Source organism: Drosophila simulans, chromosome 2L (genome assembly GCF_016746395.2).
Source record: "Drosophila simulans strain w501 chromosome 2L, Prin_Dsim_3.1, whole genome shotgun sequence".
Lineage (NCBI taxonomy): Eukaryota > Metazoa > Arthropoda > Insecta > Diptera > Drosophilidae > Drosophila > Drosophila simulans.
This window is the reverse complement of record NC_052520.2, coordinates 6,779,824-6,793,001: the sequence shown is the minus strand read 5'-3', so window position 1 is coordinate 6,793,001 and position 13,178 is coordinate 6,779,824.

The following is a 13,178-nucleotide window of genomic DNA, read 5'->3' as shown; positions in this document are numbered from 1 at the left end:
TATTAAAAAAATACATTTTTAAATGTGCCAACCTTAATTTCTTAAGGGATATATAAGCCATTGATTATATAAGATCTTTATGATCCAAATCTACCAAATGTTTAATCAATAGCAAACAATGTAGGGGCTAGTCTTTAAGTTTTAAGCGGATGCATTTCTTACCAGAAATTAGAATATTTTCAGTTTGAGATTTCAACAGAAAGTTCTGAAAAAAAGCAGAAGCTGCTTCCCCAATAGCTTCTTAATTTGAAACAACTTTGGAACAAAGCTTTCTGTGAACCATAAATTAGACAATTTTGACAGGCATCTAATTTTTAAAAAACTCATGCATTTAATTGCGACATTAAAAGCACAACTCGGAAAACAAATGCCCAATGGTGGTGGGGTATGCCCTGAAAAAATTAAAAAAAAAACTGTCTGGTTGAGGCGCACATGTCGTTGGGCGCCCCTCGAAATTATGACAAATATTTACAAAACACAAAGAGCTAATGTTCCCATTTCATCGGTCGCATAAATAAGTGTTATGAGCTCCCGTTTGTCCCTCCAGTCTTCGCCACAGATTTGAATATCTTTCTGGGCGTCCCAGATCCCAGCTTCGGATTATTGGTGTCACTCGGTTTTGGCATCGCTCCTCCAACACATGGCAACGATTTAAAGAATTACACACCAAATTTAGTGCGTCGAGGATGGAGTGTGAACAAGTGGAGTGCTCTCCGCTCCGATTCCCATCGGATGGGTACCAATTCCATTCCCTATGTGCTCTAGTTCCAATTAGAGAAGCGTCTACAAATCTGACTGGTATGCAGAGGAGATTGACGTGCGTCCATTAAAATCCGACGGAATTTTCTAGTCGAGCAATATGAAGTAAGAAGGGAGTGTCATCTCAAAACCAGTTTGAAACGAAGGAATCTTATAAATACACAAAATTCTATTGGGTTAATAGAAGATGCTATAAGATGCAAAACTTAAAAACTAAAGATAGAAGTTCGGGTTATGCTTACTCTCCTTCCTTGCGTAAGTTTAAAAAATAATTTAAAGTCCAATTAAGAAAATCTATTTCACTATAAACTTTAAATAACACGCACTCATAAAAAGTCTATGAGTTGAACAAATCCTATCCCGTAAGAAATTACATAGAGTAGTTATTATAAGGCTAGACATCATATATGGTAGTCTGATAACTCAACCGGCTTTTATTTGAAAACGCTATCTATGCACTCGCATTGCCATATCACCGTAGAAGTGTAAGCTATCGTTTTCGAACAATTCGAATCGTTACAATTCGTTTGGATTCTATATTGCCCGGTTGTAATCAAGAACCGAAATGAAGTTTTATAATGGATAATAAAATATATTTTTGACATGAATTTTCAATCAGAATTTTAATAGCCCTTAATAATAACATGGCTATCAGTTATCGCACACAATCGGTTATCAGAGTAATTTTCGTCGGTTCGCTCTATTCTCTACACAGAAAGAAATGAAGTGTGAAATTCAAAGTGGTAAAAATAATATATTTATGAGATGGTTGGTTAAATGAGCAACAGATTCAAGGATAGAGTTATTTTGCATATCTAGAACCAGTTGGAAATTAAGAAAATGTATGTCCTACTTGATCATTATTTGAATTGGATAAGTATATTTATGGAATATGGGATCATTTACTTAATCAAATGTAATAATTCCCGGTGTACAAGGGCGAGAGAATCCTAGCGTAGTGCAATTGGAATTCCATATAGCCGCTCCTCCTCCACCTCCGTCCACTTGGTGCAGCCGTATAGCAAACGTATTCCGCGGCGTACCGGACTCAAGCCGATACCGTACCGCCAGGCGATCCATCCATCTATTACCTCTGTGTGGTGGCAATATTCCACCACCGAAGCTATAAATAATTTATTTATAGCTCTTACTCCACTCAGTGCTGCGGCGGTGCTATTGTTGATTTAGTGCCTCTTTATAGATCGATGGTTGGTGGGCTGCTCGTGTGGGCTCCACTGGGCTCAGATATTGCCGTGGTTGCCTCTGGATCGGGGATGCATAAACAGGACGCGCTTGGCCAAATGATTGGATAGTTACTGGTGGCTTGGAGCCCCTGGCCCTTCAAAAGGGGGAAGTGAGGGTGTTGGTAGAGGTTGTGGGCCTTATCTAATCGGTGGAGAACAGTCCGATGGTGGGTCACAGATCGATTGCGCTTTTCCGTTGATAGGCCCATATATTTAACCTGGAGGCGGCAGATTGAAATAAAACTCCGGTTTTATAGCCTCCCCCGACCATCCAAACCATTGCAGCATATCGGTTAAGTAGTACTACCACGCACAGATCGCTGAAAGAGGACTGAATTGTTTACAAGTATTTACGACACCTCGATTTATCCAAACAGCAATTTTTATTGTAATTACTGACAGCTTATGGGTTCAGTGCAGTTCTTATGAAGCGATTAGTTGTCAAGTAGCGGAAATCTTAAGTTTTCAATCATTCCCCAAGGATACTAGGATATCTTCTAAGATTGATATTAAGCTGTGAGGAGATGAGGTGAAATGGCTTAGATCAGATCGAACTGACATATGATCCCACAAATTTCCCACTTGGCTGTATTTTCAGTGTGCACCTTTGTTGATCGCTATTTGTATAATTTACAACTTGTAAACGCGGCTCATTCGACGCAGAAGAGCCAAGCCAGCAGAAAGCAAATAAGTTGCTCCGATAAAGGGAATGGTGTGTGGAATGAGTTTTGTGGCGACACGGAGTCTACCGGGTTAGTGCTCGCTTTTATTGATAAGTTGTAATTATGTTTATGACACACGTCTGTTTGCCGGGACTACCTTTGGCTTATGGCCAGAGATAAGTCTTTTTAGATATTATCCGTAAGTTGTACGGTTGCAGCGGTCATCGTTCTGTGTGGGATAACCATTCCAGTCAGAGATCCATGGGAACTTGGCCAGTAATCACTTCAAATATTGCAGAAGCAGAGGTAATTGCACCTACAAAAAGTGGTAACTTTAAATATGTGTTGAAAACCAAATATTACTTACAATTTTATGTGGAATCAGAATATCAAAGTATTCATAGCATCGTAGCATTTAAAAAACACATCAATAAAGCTTGATCACTTTCCCTTTAGACCTTTAATTGTATTTTGTTCGTAAAAACAACTGTCCTAGTTTCCGTAAATGTTTTTCAACAAGTTTGTATTTTTTCTAGCCACACAAGACCAACAAAGGCCGAGATATTTAATGCAAATACACACCGAAAACAGAAGAGGGTCAGCGGGATGGGGGCAGCGAAAACATTGTCCAAAAGCTAATTACCAAACAAACGAAACTCGATTGAATCGATTGATTTTCCATTCGTGTCCAGATAAGCAACCATTGCCTCGATAAAGATTTGTTATCACTGAAAACAGAGGCGCAATCGCAGTCACCCATCCGCCCCTCCCCTTTTCCACCATGCGCAGTGGCGAGTCGACGGTGATTGGATTGCCGAGTGGCCCACTCTCGAGTGGGAGGAGCCGCCCCTCCGAGAACCCCCAATTGGTGGCCCCGACCAAGGCCCCCCTGGAGGGGGTGGTGGTTGGGTGCTCGCCCGCATCGTGTGTGCTGAAGGAGCACAGACGTATGCCAAAAAGCATAAAAAACTTAGCTGGCTGATAACACACATTCCAGAGCCATGTTATGGGCGGAGCCAACCGTTTGGGACCGCGCCGTGCAAATCAAGGTAAAACAAATACAAATCGAACAAAAATATTTGCTCTCATACGGCTTTATTTGCTTTAGCCAGCCAAAAAAATACAAAATACATAGAGGTATATGTATACATTGTGCACATTATTTGTGTCTTTTTCACGCTCCTTTTCTGTCCACCGAGCTTTTAAATAATTAAATTGTGATTTTAGCGTAAACATTAGGTGCCTTTTTAGGGGAAAAGAAAATCCCAATAGCAATCAATTGCGAGTGCCATTCGAAATATGTGTGTTTAAAATAATAAAGTGGGAAATTGGAATTGTGCAATAATGAGTTTATAATAATATCTTTTAAATACTTATTTTCTGCCTCAAAATCTGGACTTTTAGTTAATTTGATTTCCATTTGCGTGGCATACTCCTACTCAAGTTCGCCAGAAGTTCTAATTCCAGTAAGGATCAGAAAGAATTGGAGCAAACACCCATCCGATTATTAGAATCTATATTTAGACTTGGAAAGTTGATTGCTTACATTAATTGGCCAAAGCAGCAGCTACAAGCCCGATAATTAACAAGTTCCATTGTCAAAAGTGTCAACGCGGTTACTTGAAAAGCCAATCAGCTCCAGCTCCAACTCCATTTGCTCGGATCCCACGCCTCCGCAGGGAGCTCTACGAAAGTATCTGAAACTCAAACTGTGAGCTCGTTGTGTAATTAAACCAACCACAACAACAGTAATAACAACAAATAGGAAGACGGACTGAGGGACTGAGGCACCCGCACAAAAGCCAAGCTGGCGATGATGTCATATGTGCATAGGCCACGGAGGAGTGTGTGTACTATTTGCAGGCACTGTTAGATGATCATATTGTAGCAGCCAAAGTGGGAATCCGAATTCATGTGCTCATTAATTTAGCCAGCGAGCCAGTGAGCCAGCCAACCAACACAGAGATGCAGCCAATGCCGATGTCTCCTTCGCTCCGGGTGTAATGTGCACAACACACTCGGATACGTTTGTATCTCATGGATAATTGTCTGGGCCGAGTATCTGTTGCGCTGCGGCGGTGCTGCCCCCGGAATCTAGACAGTGTGGCCAATTTAGTCTGCTTTGGCAAATCAATTAAATTCAATTAATCCCCCAACACTCTTAATGGAACGTAATGAAAAGGGTGACATGACTGCGATGCGACTACACATCCAGATACAGATACAGATACTGATAGAGCCATAGGAACGGCTCGCCAACGGCAACGGATACATGACGTTCCGGACACCAATGCCAGGCCAGGCCAGGCCGGACCGGATCGGACTGGAGACGGCGATGGAGATGGAGCCGGGCTGGGTTTGATTGAGGGAAAAAATCGCATGACTGAAACGATTTGAGCTTGACACCCTTTCACTACAAGAAATATTTCAGATATGTCCAAAAGTCGGAGAACTAATTCTGGCTAACTACCATATTATCAACAAGATGCTTAATTATATTCATGAGTAATAATTAGCTTTTTATTTTAGATAGCGTTACTAGGTTTTAAGCGCATTTTCTTTCAGTGCACTGCAGTTTTTTGTCTCCCACAATTCGCCAAGCTGAGTGGCATTCGTTAATTGTAAAAAATATCGCTATCCTTCTCGGAGGTTTTGATTCAACATTAGTGCAAAAACGTTTCTCACGCTTCGGAGTTTGACATTTTCGAACTTTTGCATGATTTCAAAAACTTAATTGTTCTTAACTGTTTTATTTGCTTTTTATGGAACTGAAAAAGAGACAGACGAGCAATTGGGAGCAGAAGTCGAAAGTGCTATTGCGATTTCAGTTCATGGAAATGATAACTAAAATACATTTTATCTTTATTCTTAAAATATTAATTTAAAGTCTAAAGTAACCTCTGTACATACAAATACGCAATTCTAGACAATAAATACGTGCAACTGTTTAGGAGATTCAAGTTACAACCCAATTGTGCCAAAAGAATCATTGAAACCGTTTGAGGCAAAACATAAATCTGATAATCTGAAAATTACCCACAACATAAAAGACATACATTGTGGGCAGAAAAAAGGGTTCGGCAGCAATTTTCCGGGCGAACAAAGCTTTAAAACAATTTGGCAAGGGCATTAATAAATTTTGCGGTTAAATTGTTGCATAAATATTGGCTCAAGTGAACAGAACAGAAGGCGCACGTGTCCCAGTCCCAGTTCAGCATACGGTGGCCCTATAATTATGGGATAATGTCGCTCCGCCAATGTCGATGGGGGGTTGACTCTCCGGCGGTATCGGGATCAAAGGGTAAGTCTCGAATCGGCCGGCAGCCTACGACAAGGAGGCCAGGAACAGCAAGGCAACAAGGCAACAAAAGGAACAATCAGCGCCGCAAGGCGTGATGTCCTTATGCGCTTGCCACTGTATCCTCCCGTTTCCGGTTACCCCTTCCGCAATCTAGAATCCGGAACACCCCTTCCGTAATCGCTTCGCTCACGGCTCAGTTCACATGCGACAACATAATAGCAACAGCTCCGGGCGACCACAATGCCCGGCTAATGGAAGTGGAAATGGAAATGGAAACGGAAATGGAAACGGAGCAGACTGGCAGAGCAGCGAAATGCAGAAAATTGAGCAACGAACCTCGAAACTGGGTTAATCGGAAGGGGTAATTATTTTAATTACAGCCAAAACGCTACGCTTATGCAAAACTCTCACCTAATAACACCACTAGTCGCGCAGCTCGTTTATCCAGCGGTGCGATTAGTCCACACCTTTCTTTTGATTGTACCTCTAGTAGCAGTCGTTATCCTTCGCTTCTATTTACAAGTTAAAGTAATTAAGCAAATTACTAAGGCCACGGGAACGTGGAAGCGACAAGCCAACCGGATGACCCGTTGCTAGTAAATATAGAATAGTTAGGGATGGTAGCGCACAACAATCCATAAATTGGAAACTTCAAACTGAAGAATAGTTAAGGATAGTTTAGAAACAAAAACCATTCATAGTTTAAAGACAATGTTACACTACTTAACAACTTCACTTATATCTTCAGACCAATTGAAGCCTTTTAGTCTTTGAATAAATATAATGAAAGATTCATGATGAGATACATTTATAGAACTTTCTTTTGCCATCTCTAGCACGGTTGTAAGCACAGCAACTCCTTCGTTTTGTCAGCTCGAGCAAAGCTCTGGATACGATATTCCCTGAAGAAATCAAGCTAAAAACTATTCACAGGTCAGACTTGGAAGGTGTACTCGTACCACCCCGATTCGCAGGGGCTATTTTATGTGCTGTTGTTGGTTGTGGTTTGTGGCACTCTATTTGCATATTATGTCATCAGCAGTCCATCAGTTGTGTTGTCTTCGGGGACCGTCAGCCGGTCAGCTATCCCATATCCTGGACGAGAGTGGGGGCAAATGGATGTGGGTGATGGCACCTAGCCCATTGTCGGGTGTAAAGTTCACAGATTATCGTGTGCATTTCCCCAATTGGGCCACTGAGTGCATAACTAGTCATCAGAGTCACCTTTCTTGGCTTAATTAAAACCCACACACACAGCAAACGAATTAGTGGGTTTGTAACTTGCTAAAATAATAATAGGTTGCGAGGTCATTTATCAACCTAACAAGGTTAGTAATGCTAACTAGGGTGACAGAAGAATGTGGTTGTGCAGCTTAGGAGAAAACATAACTTCTCGCTACGGAAGATCCATCGATTAAGAAGAATTCTTCCAGGGTGGCGCCCCTTGAATTCGCTCACTTTCGATTTGTTTCAATTGAACAAAAATCGGCGAAGAAATCTCCATTCGCAACACGCAACAGCAGCTGTAACTTCAAAGAGCAAAAGCCCCGATTCCGATGGCTTTATGAAGGTTGCGTGACTTCTGGCCATCTGGCCACAGAGATCCTCCATCCATCCATCCATCCCTCCAGATATCTTGCCCTTCAAATCCATCGAGACCCATCTATGTGAGGGCGACGATTTCGAATTCGACGGCGATGACTGGCCTGATGTTGACCAATTAATTGTCATTAAGCGTATTTGAAGATTTTTAATTAAAACCAAATCTTCGGCTTAATTTAAATTGATCGCGCTGAGTCGCTGACGAAAATGCTTTCTCAATGACATTGCGGCCGTCGATTCTGAGATACTTTTTTGGGGGTGGACATGGGGGCGGCTGATCCATTAGCCCCCATCACCAAAATGACCCTGAAAAAGAAGGGTTAATTTCTTTGGTTTACTAAGCTTAAAATAATGGTAATTTATAGATACAATTTTTACCATATTATATTTGAACATAACTGATTGAAGTATGGCTTATTTGTACTACAAATTGAATTTAGTTTAAAAATATTATCCAAGACATATGCAACATTTTGTAATCTTTATTAAAACTACTATTTATTATTATTATCCCCAAATTGCTCATTTGCTTGAAATTCCGAGACGAATTGAATTGTTTCGGATCTCGATTCGGAGCCCGCTGAAAATCAGCAGCCGCAGTTTTGACACAAGAGGCGGTGCCAGCAGATGCGGCAGACACCACAAGTTGAGTTTTTAAATTTAAAGAGTACGTAGATTATAACCATTTATTGGGGCGAGGGTGGGCGCAAGAGTTGGGAGTTAATTTCTTTTCGGCAATTCACTGGGTAATTTTATGTGCGCCTTTTTGATTGGCGGTGCATTTCATGTTCGATGTGCGCTGACGGCTTTACGATCCGATTCCGAGTCCAGTTCGCCTTCCATTCATTATTATTTATTCTTCCAGCTGTTTTTCCGTTGTTTTGCTGTTGATTTCGGTTAATTTAGTGCGCAATTAGGAAGCACTAAGTTCTTTTGTGCTCCATGCCGCGCTCTGACCTTTGCCCCCGTCCCAGTCCACTGCCATTCACTGGCCTGACTCTTCACTCCGCTGTCCAGATATGGTGATAAAAAAACGGTTGACCAGCTTACTTACGAACTTACGAAAGGTGCTAAGCTATAGTGATAACGCCATGCGATTACAGGCACCCATATAACATATTCCAGACCAGAGTCCATGCAATCGTATATGAGTATATGAGTATACTGGGCAATCACAATCACATACACCATTACCATCACCATCACCATTACCATCATCACCTGACTCGGAATGCCAAACTTCTGCGGCTTTTGGGGTTTATCGGGGCGCAAGTCTTTTATCATCGATTGGTGGCTAGCTGGTGGTTGTTGAGGTGGCATGTGTACATAAATTCATAAATAAAAATCGTTTCATAAATCGTTTTGTGGCCATCGAGAAGGCTGCTAATTGCCCAATGAATTGCTTGAAATGAACTCAAGGCGATTTCGGTTGAACGGATACCGTGAAAATACGATAAACAATCTGGATTTCGTGTGAAATTATGGGCACTTGTAAAAAATAGCTAATGAATGGTAAATATTCATTTAAGCAGAAACTTCAAGGCTTTCAATACCCAAGGTATTCAAAGTTGATTGATAATGCTTACAGATTTGATGTCAAAAGTATGATTTAAAAGATACAAACGCTTGTTCGATCATATTATAACTGACATATGACAGCAAACGAGTAGAAGATACAAATATTGAAACTATCCCGAATCCTGTTTGCATATATGTAACGCTCGAGTGGTCAACACTTACGGATGTCCGGATGTTTGGCCATGTGCCGACGCCACGAAGCCATTACTTAATTATCATAACCAACTAGGCACGGGGTTTTGGGCCAACTGCGAAAGGGGTTTATCCGTAAAAATTGCACCACACCCAGAATGGACGGCCCGCCGCCGACGCAACACACGTCGCTAATAAAATAATAAATATCCTGGACAGACGTTGCCCCCCTCCATCCCAAAGTTATCCTGCCACTCAGCCACACGAAAATTGTCGAAACGAAAACAATTTCATCAACGTAATATGCCGTGGAGGCATAAAGCACGAAAGAGTTGAGCACGATGGAGGTAAATTGCCATATTTTATGCCCCACTCGCCCGTGTTTGTCAATTGAAATGCAATTTTCATAAAGCACACACGTGTGTATCTGTATCTGTACCTGTGTGTCTGCCGGGTTACGTGTATCCGACAGATACAAAAGTGTCCCCTCGCAGCTTCCGCTGCCCTCTAAACGACAGAGAAGTCAGCTAGTCCTGCGACTTTTTCCACCGATATTGGTTTCCCACTCTGGCTCCAGCTCCAAAGTCCATCCCCCGTTCCAAACGCTAGTCGCTGGCTTTTCCATGTCGAACATAGTCGTCCCCAGCGGAGCACTTGCAAATGCGACCAAAGCACGTTCCGCAAAAACTCTAATGACAGGCAAATAAATTTCGAAGAAAATATATTTCGAAAAATTGATCTGACGTGTCACGCGAGTGCCGAAGCACCAGCATCCAGCCATAAGGTACCGAGTACCAAGTGGTTTGAAGTGCCAACCTCTTGAAATGGCATCAAAAAACAAAGCACACGAAGCTGTATCTATTTCATTAGTATTCTTAATGAATATATTTCATGGGTAAGGCAAGACAAGTTTTTTAAAAGTACTCATGGTTTGACAAACCGAAGAGCATGAAGTATTGTAAATACTATCTGTATGAACAACTTGACTCTCTTAGGTGTTATATGCATATACTTTAAACTATTTAAACTTGGTAGCTACAAATTGATTGTATCCTCTTTTAAGCCCGCTAGTAGTACGACAGTTCTTTAGGTCCGGCGCCTTGCGGAAAAACCACATCATATGGCTGCCAATAAAAGCTCCATTTGAGTTTTTGCCACTGCGACCTCAACGCATTTGGCTGCGGGCAAACGTGGAGCAATAAGCGTTTTTATTGCCTATACAACGGCGTATTTTTACCACGGAGCGAGTGCGACTGTCAAAGGAGTCCGGAGGAGGCTGGATGGATGCCAAGGATACGTGTGCTACCGTGGGCGAAGCCGCAGAGTTGCTCCCCCGGGTATTCGAGTGCGACATAATGAATTACCTTTATTGACAACTTAATGTTTATCGCCGAGCTGGGCGGCAGTCGCATAAGGATGCTGTCAGGTTAAGCGTGCTTAATGGCAGGTGGATAGGCTGTTGATGGTGATCTCGATGGTGTCCCCAAGCGGGGGCCATCGATGTTCCTTGTTTTTTTGTGTGGAATAATTTAGTGGGCGCAGGACACGAAGGAGCTGGTAACAAGACGCTCGGTACTTCGCAATCAATTGAAATCAACGGCAACGGCGATGTCCTGATGAATTATTCAAGGACCCATGTCGGAGTCAGCAATCAATTGGCGTTGACATCGCGCCTGCCCCGCCCCCTTTAGCCTGCTAACCCCGCCCTAAAAAGGCACGAATGGAGTCGCAAGGAGCGGAAATTGAAGGCATGATTAATTGGAAATAAGTTTATAATTAGCAGGCAAACGACTTTAATTGGTCGCATGGGGCGAGAATCGTTATATTCTTTCTTGGCGAAGCTAATAAAGATTCGCCACGGAGTCCATTCCGTTCGTAACCAGAAAGAAAAGTCATTTCCGATGCGGAAAATTGAAAAGGTATAGCTTGGGGCCAGGACCGGATCCCATTCCCTCATTCTTTTCATCAAAGTTTACATCAAAGACGTTGAACTGCTTGGGAAAAGCGAGGGTGTGGTCTTTCCACGTCTTCGGAGGCGGAGTTTCGATAACTTACGGATGAGGTGGTGGCGCTTCCTTGAGTGGCTTCAAATACCTTTTGAGTTTCCTTCGCGCACTTATGTACATTTATATTTAGAATCTGCCCTGACTTGATGGCATTTCAATAGTCTAGTTAGAGGAGCTCCGTTTCCACGGATCGGGTTAACGCATTAAATTAATTAACCCTTTGGGTTTGCGTGTTCAGCGGATACGCTTCGTGATTCCACCTCCCATTTGGTGGCTCCAGAAGGGTTCTGGTTAAGCGCCTGTTTGCTGTTTGCTCAGCTTGGACAAAGCGTATTGCATATTTCTGGAAAACGCACCACGGGAGGTGCCCACAGAGTACACTGAAAGCAATTTCGAGAGTTAATCACAGAAAGCTTTTAAGCAGTTGTGTAATGAAACTGCCCTTAAATATATCAACTTCTCTACATAATTGTCTAAAGAATATAGTAGATATTCTTAACTAGACAATTGGTATATGTATTAATTAGCTTATAAATATTAGATTTATTTAATTAAGATTTATTTTAAATAGAATAATACCTTAGAAACTTGTTCCATTGGTAGTGAAAACCAGCCATTCTTGGTACCTAATTTTCCTCAGTGTACCTGTAAGTGGAAGAGTGTGTCTGTGGTTGGTGGGTGTGGTCCTGCCCCTTTTGATGTGCTCATAATGGGCGCGGTCGCATGTTGTTGTTGGTGGCTCCATTTCACGGCGGCGACGGCAAATGCGCCAAATCACGTTCCGTCAACAAATATTGAGGTATTCTGCTTTAGCCGTTTTTTTTTTCTTTCGCCCAGAGTCCTTTGGCCACGCACAAATTAGCATGTCCACCGATAATTGTCCTTTCGTGGAGATGACCCGCTGAGATAACTGGCCATAGTTGTAACTGATTTCAGCCGCCGACGCTGGTCGGCCAACTCTTTTCGCCCGGAATTTGATTTTCCCATTGGAATTTTATTGGAAAATCGCGTGCAGCTAATAGAATTTTTCATATGCCAATCGCTACAGTTTTTTCCTTCAATACTTGGCTTTCCTCAGTTGTCCAAACTTTAAGGGAATTATGTGGGCAAAACAAATTAAGAGTGAAATAAAATGAAATGGCTGGCTGAAATGCAAATATAAATGCGAAAATATGATATTTAATTATGGCCGTAGCCCTTCCACTCGCAGTTCGCAGACACGGCTAACTTTTCCATTTTCCCCCATTTTGAATAAATTTGCATTTCACTCGAGTCCGCGCAACAATGAAAAGCGCGCGGCAACAGCAATAACAACGGTAATAAGAGGCAATTGAAAAGTTTAGCATAAGTCGCAAGCGACCTAAGTGAGTTAAAAGCGAGCCCGAAGTTTCTTAACGTCTTTTCTTAAAGGCCGAAATGCTCTGCAGTGCTGCTCACAGGAAAATGTGAAAATAGCTAAAAACTTTAATGCATATTAATAAAATAATAAAAGCCAAATTGGATAGTCATACTAAGGTAAAATAGTAAAGAAAATCAAGCTCGTAACTATTTAAATAATAATCGTAATGAATTTAAATTTGTTCTTGTTGAATTTATTGTTGATTTATTTATGTTTTTATAGAATAATCCATTTAAAGCATATTTTATTATCTTCTAATTTGTGTACTTTCTGCGACATGAGTATCTACTTTTGGCTTGAAAATAGCTTTGCTAACAACATTGTTTCAAGTTGCCAAAAAAATGAAGCCTCTCTTGCCGTTGGTAAAGTCATTTTGAGACCCAAAATCAGCCAGCAGACAACGGAGTTTGTGAAGAGCCAAAATGGAGTATATAACTGAAGTTTAATTTGTTTTTACAAGCAAAATTATGAGCTATGATCGCTACGCAATTTTTC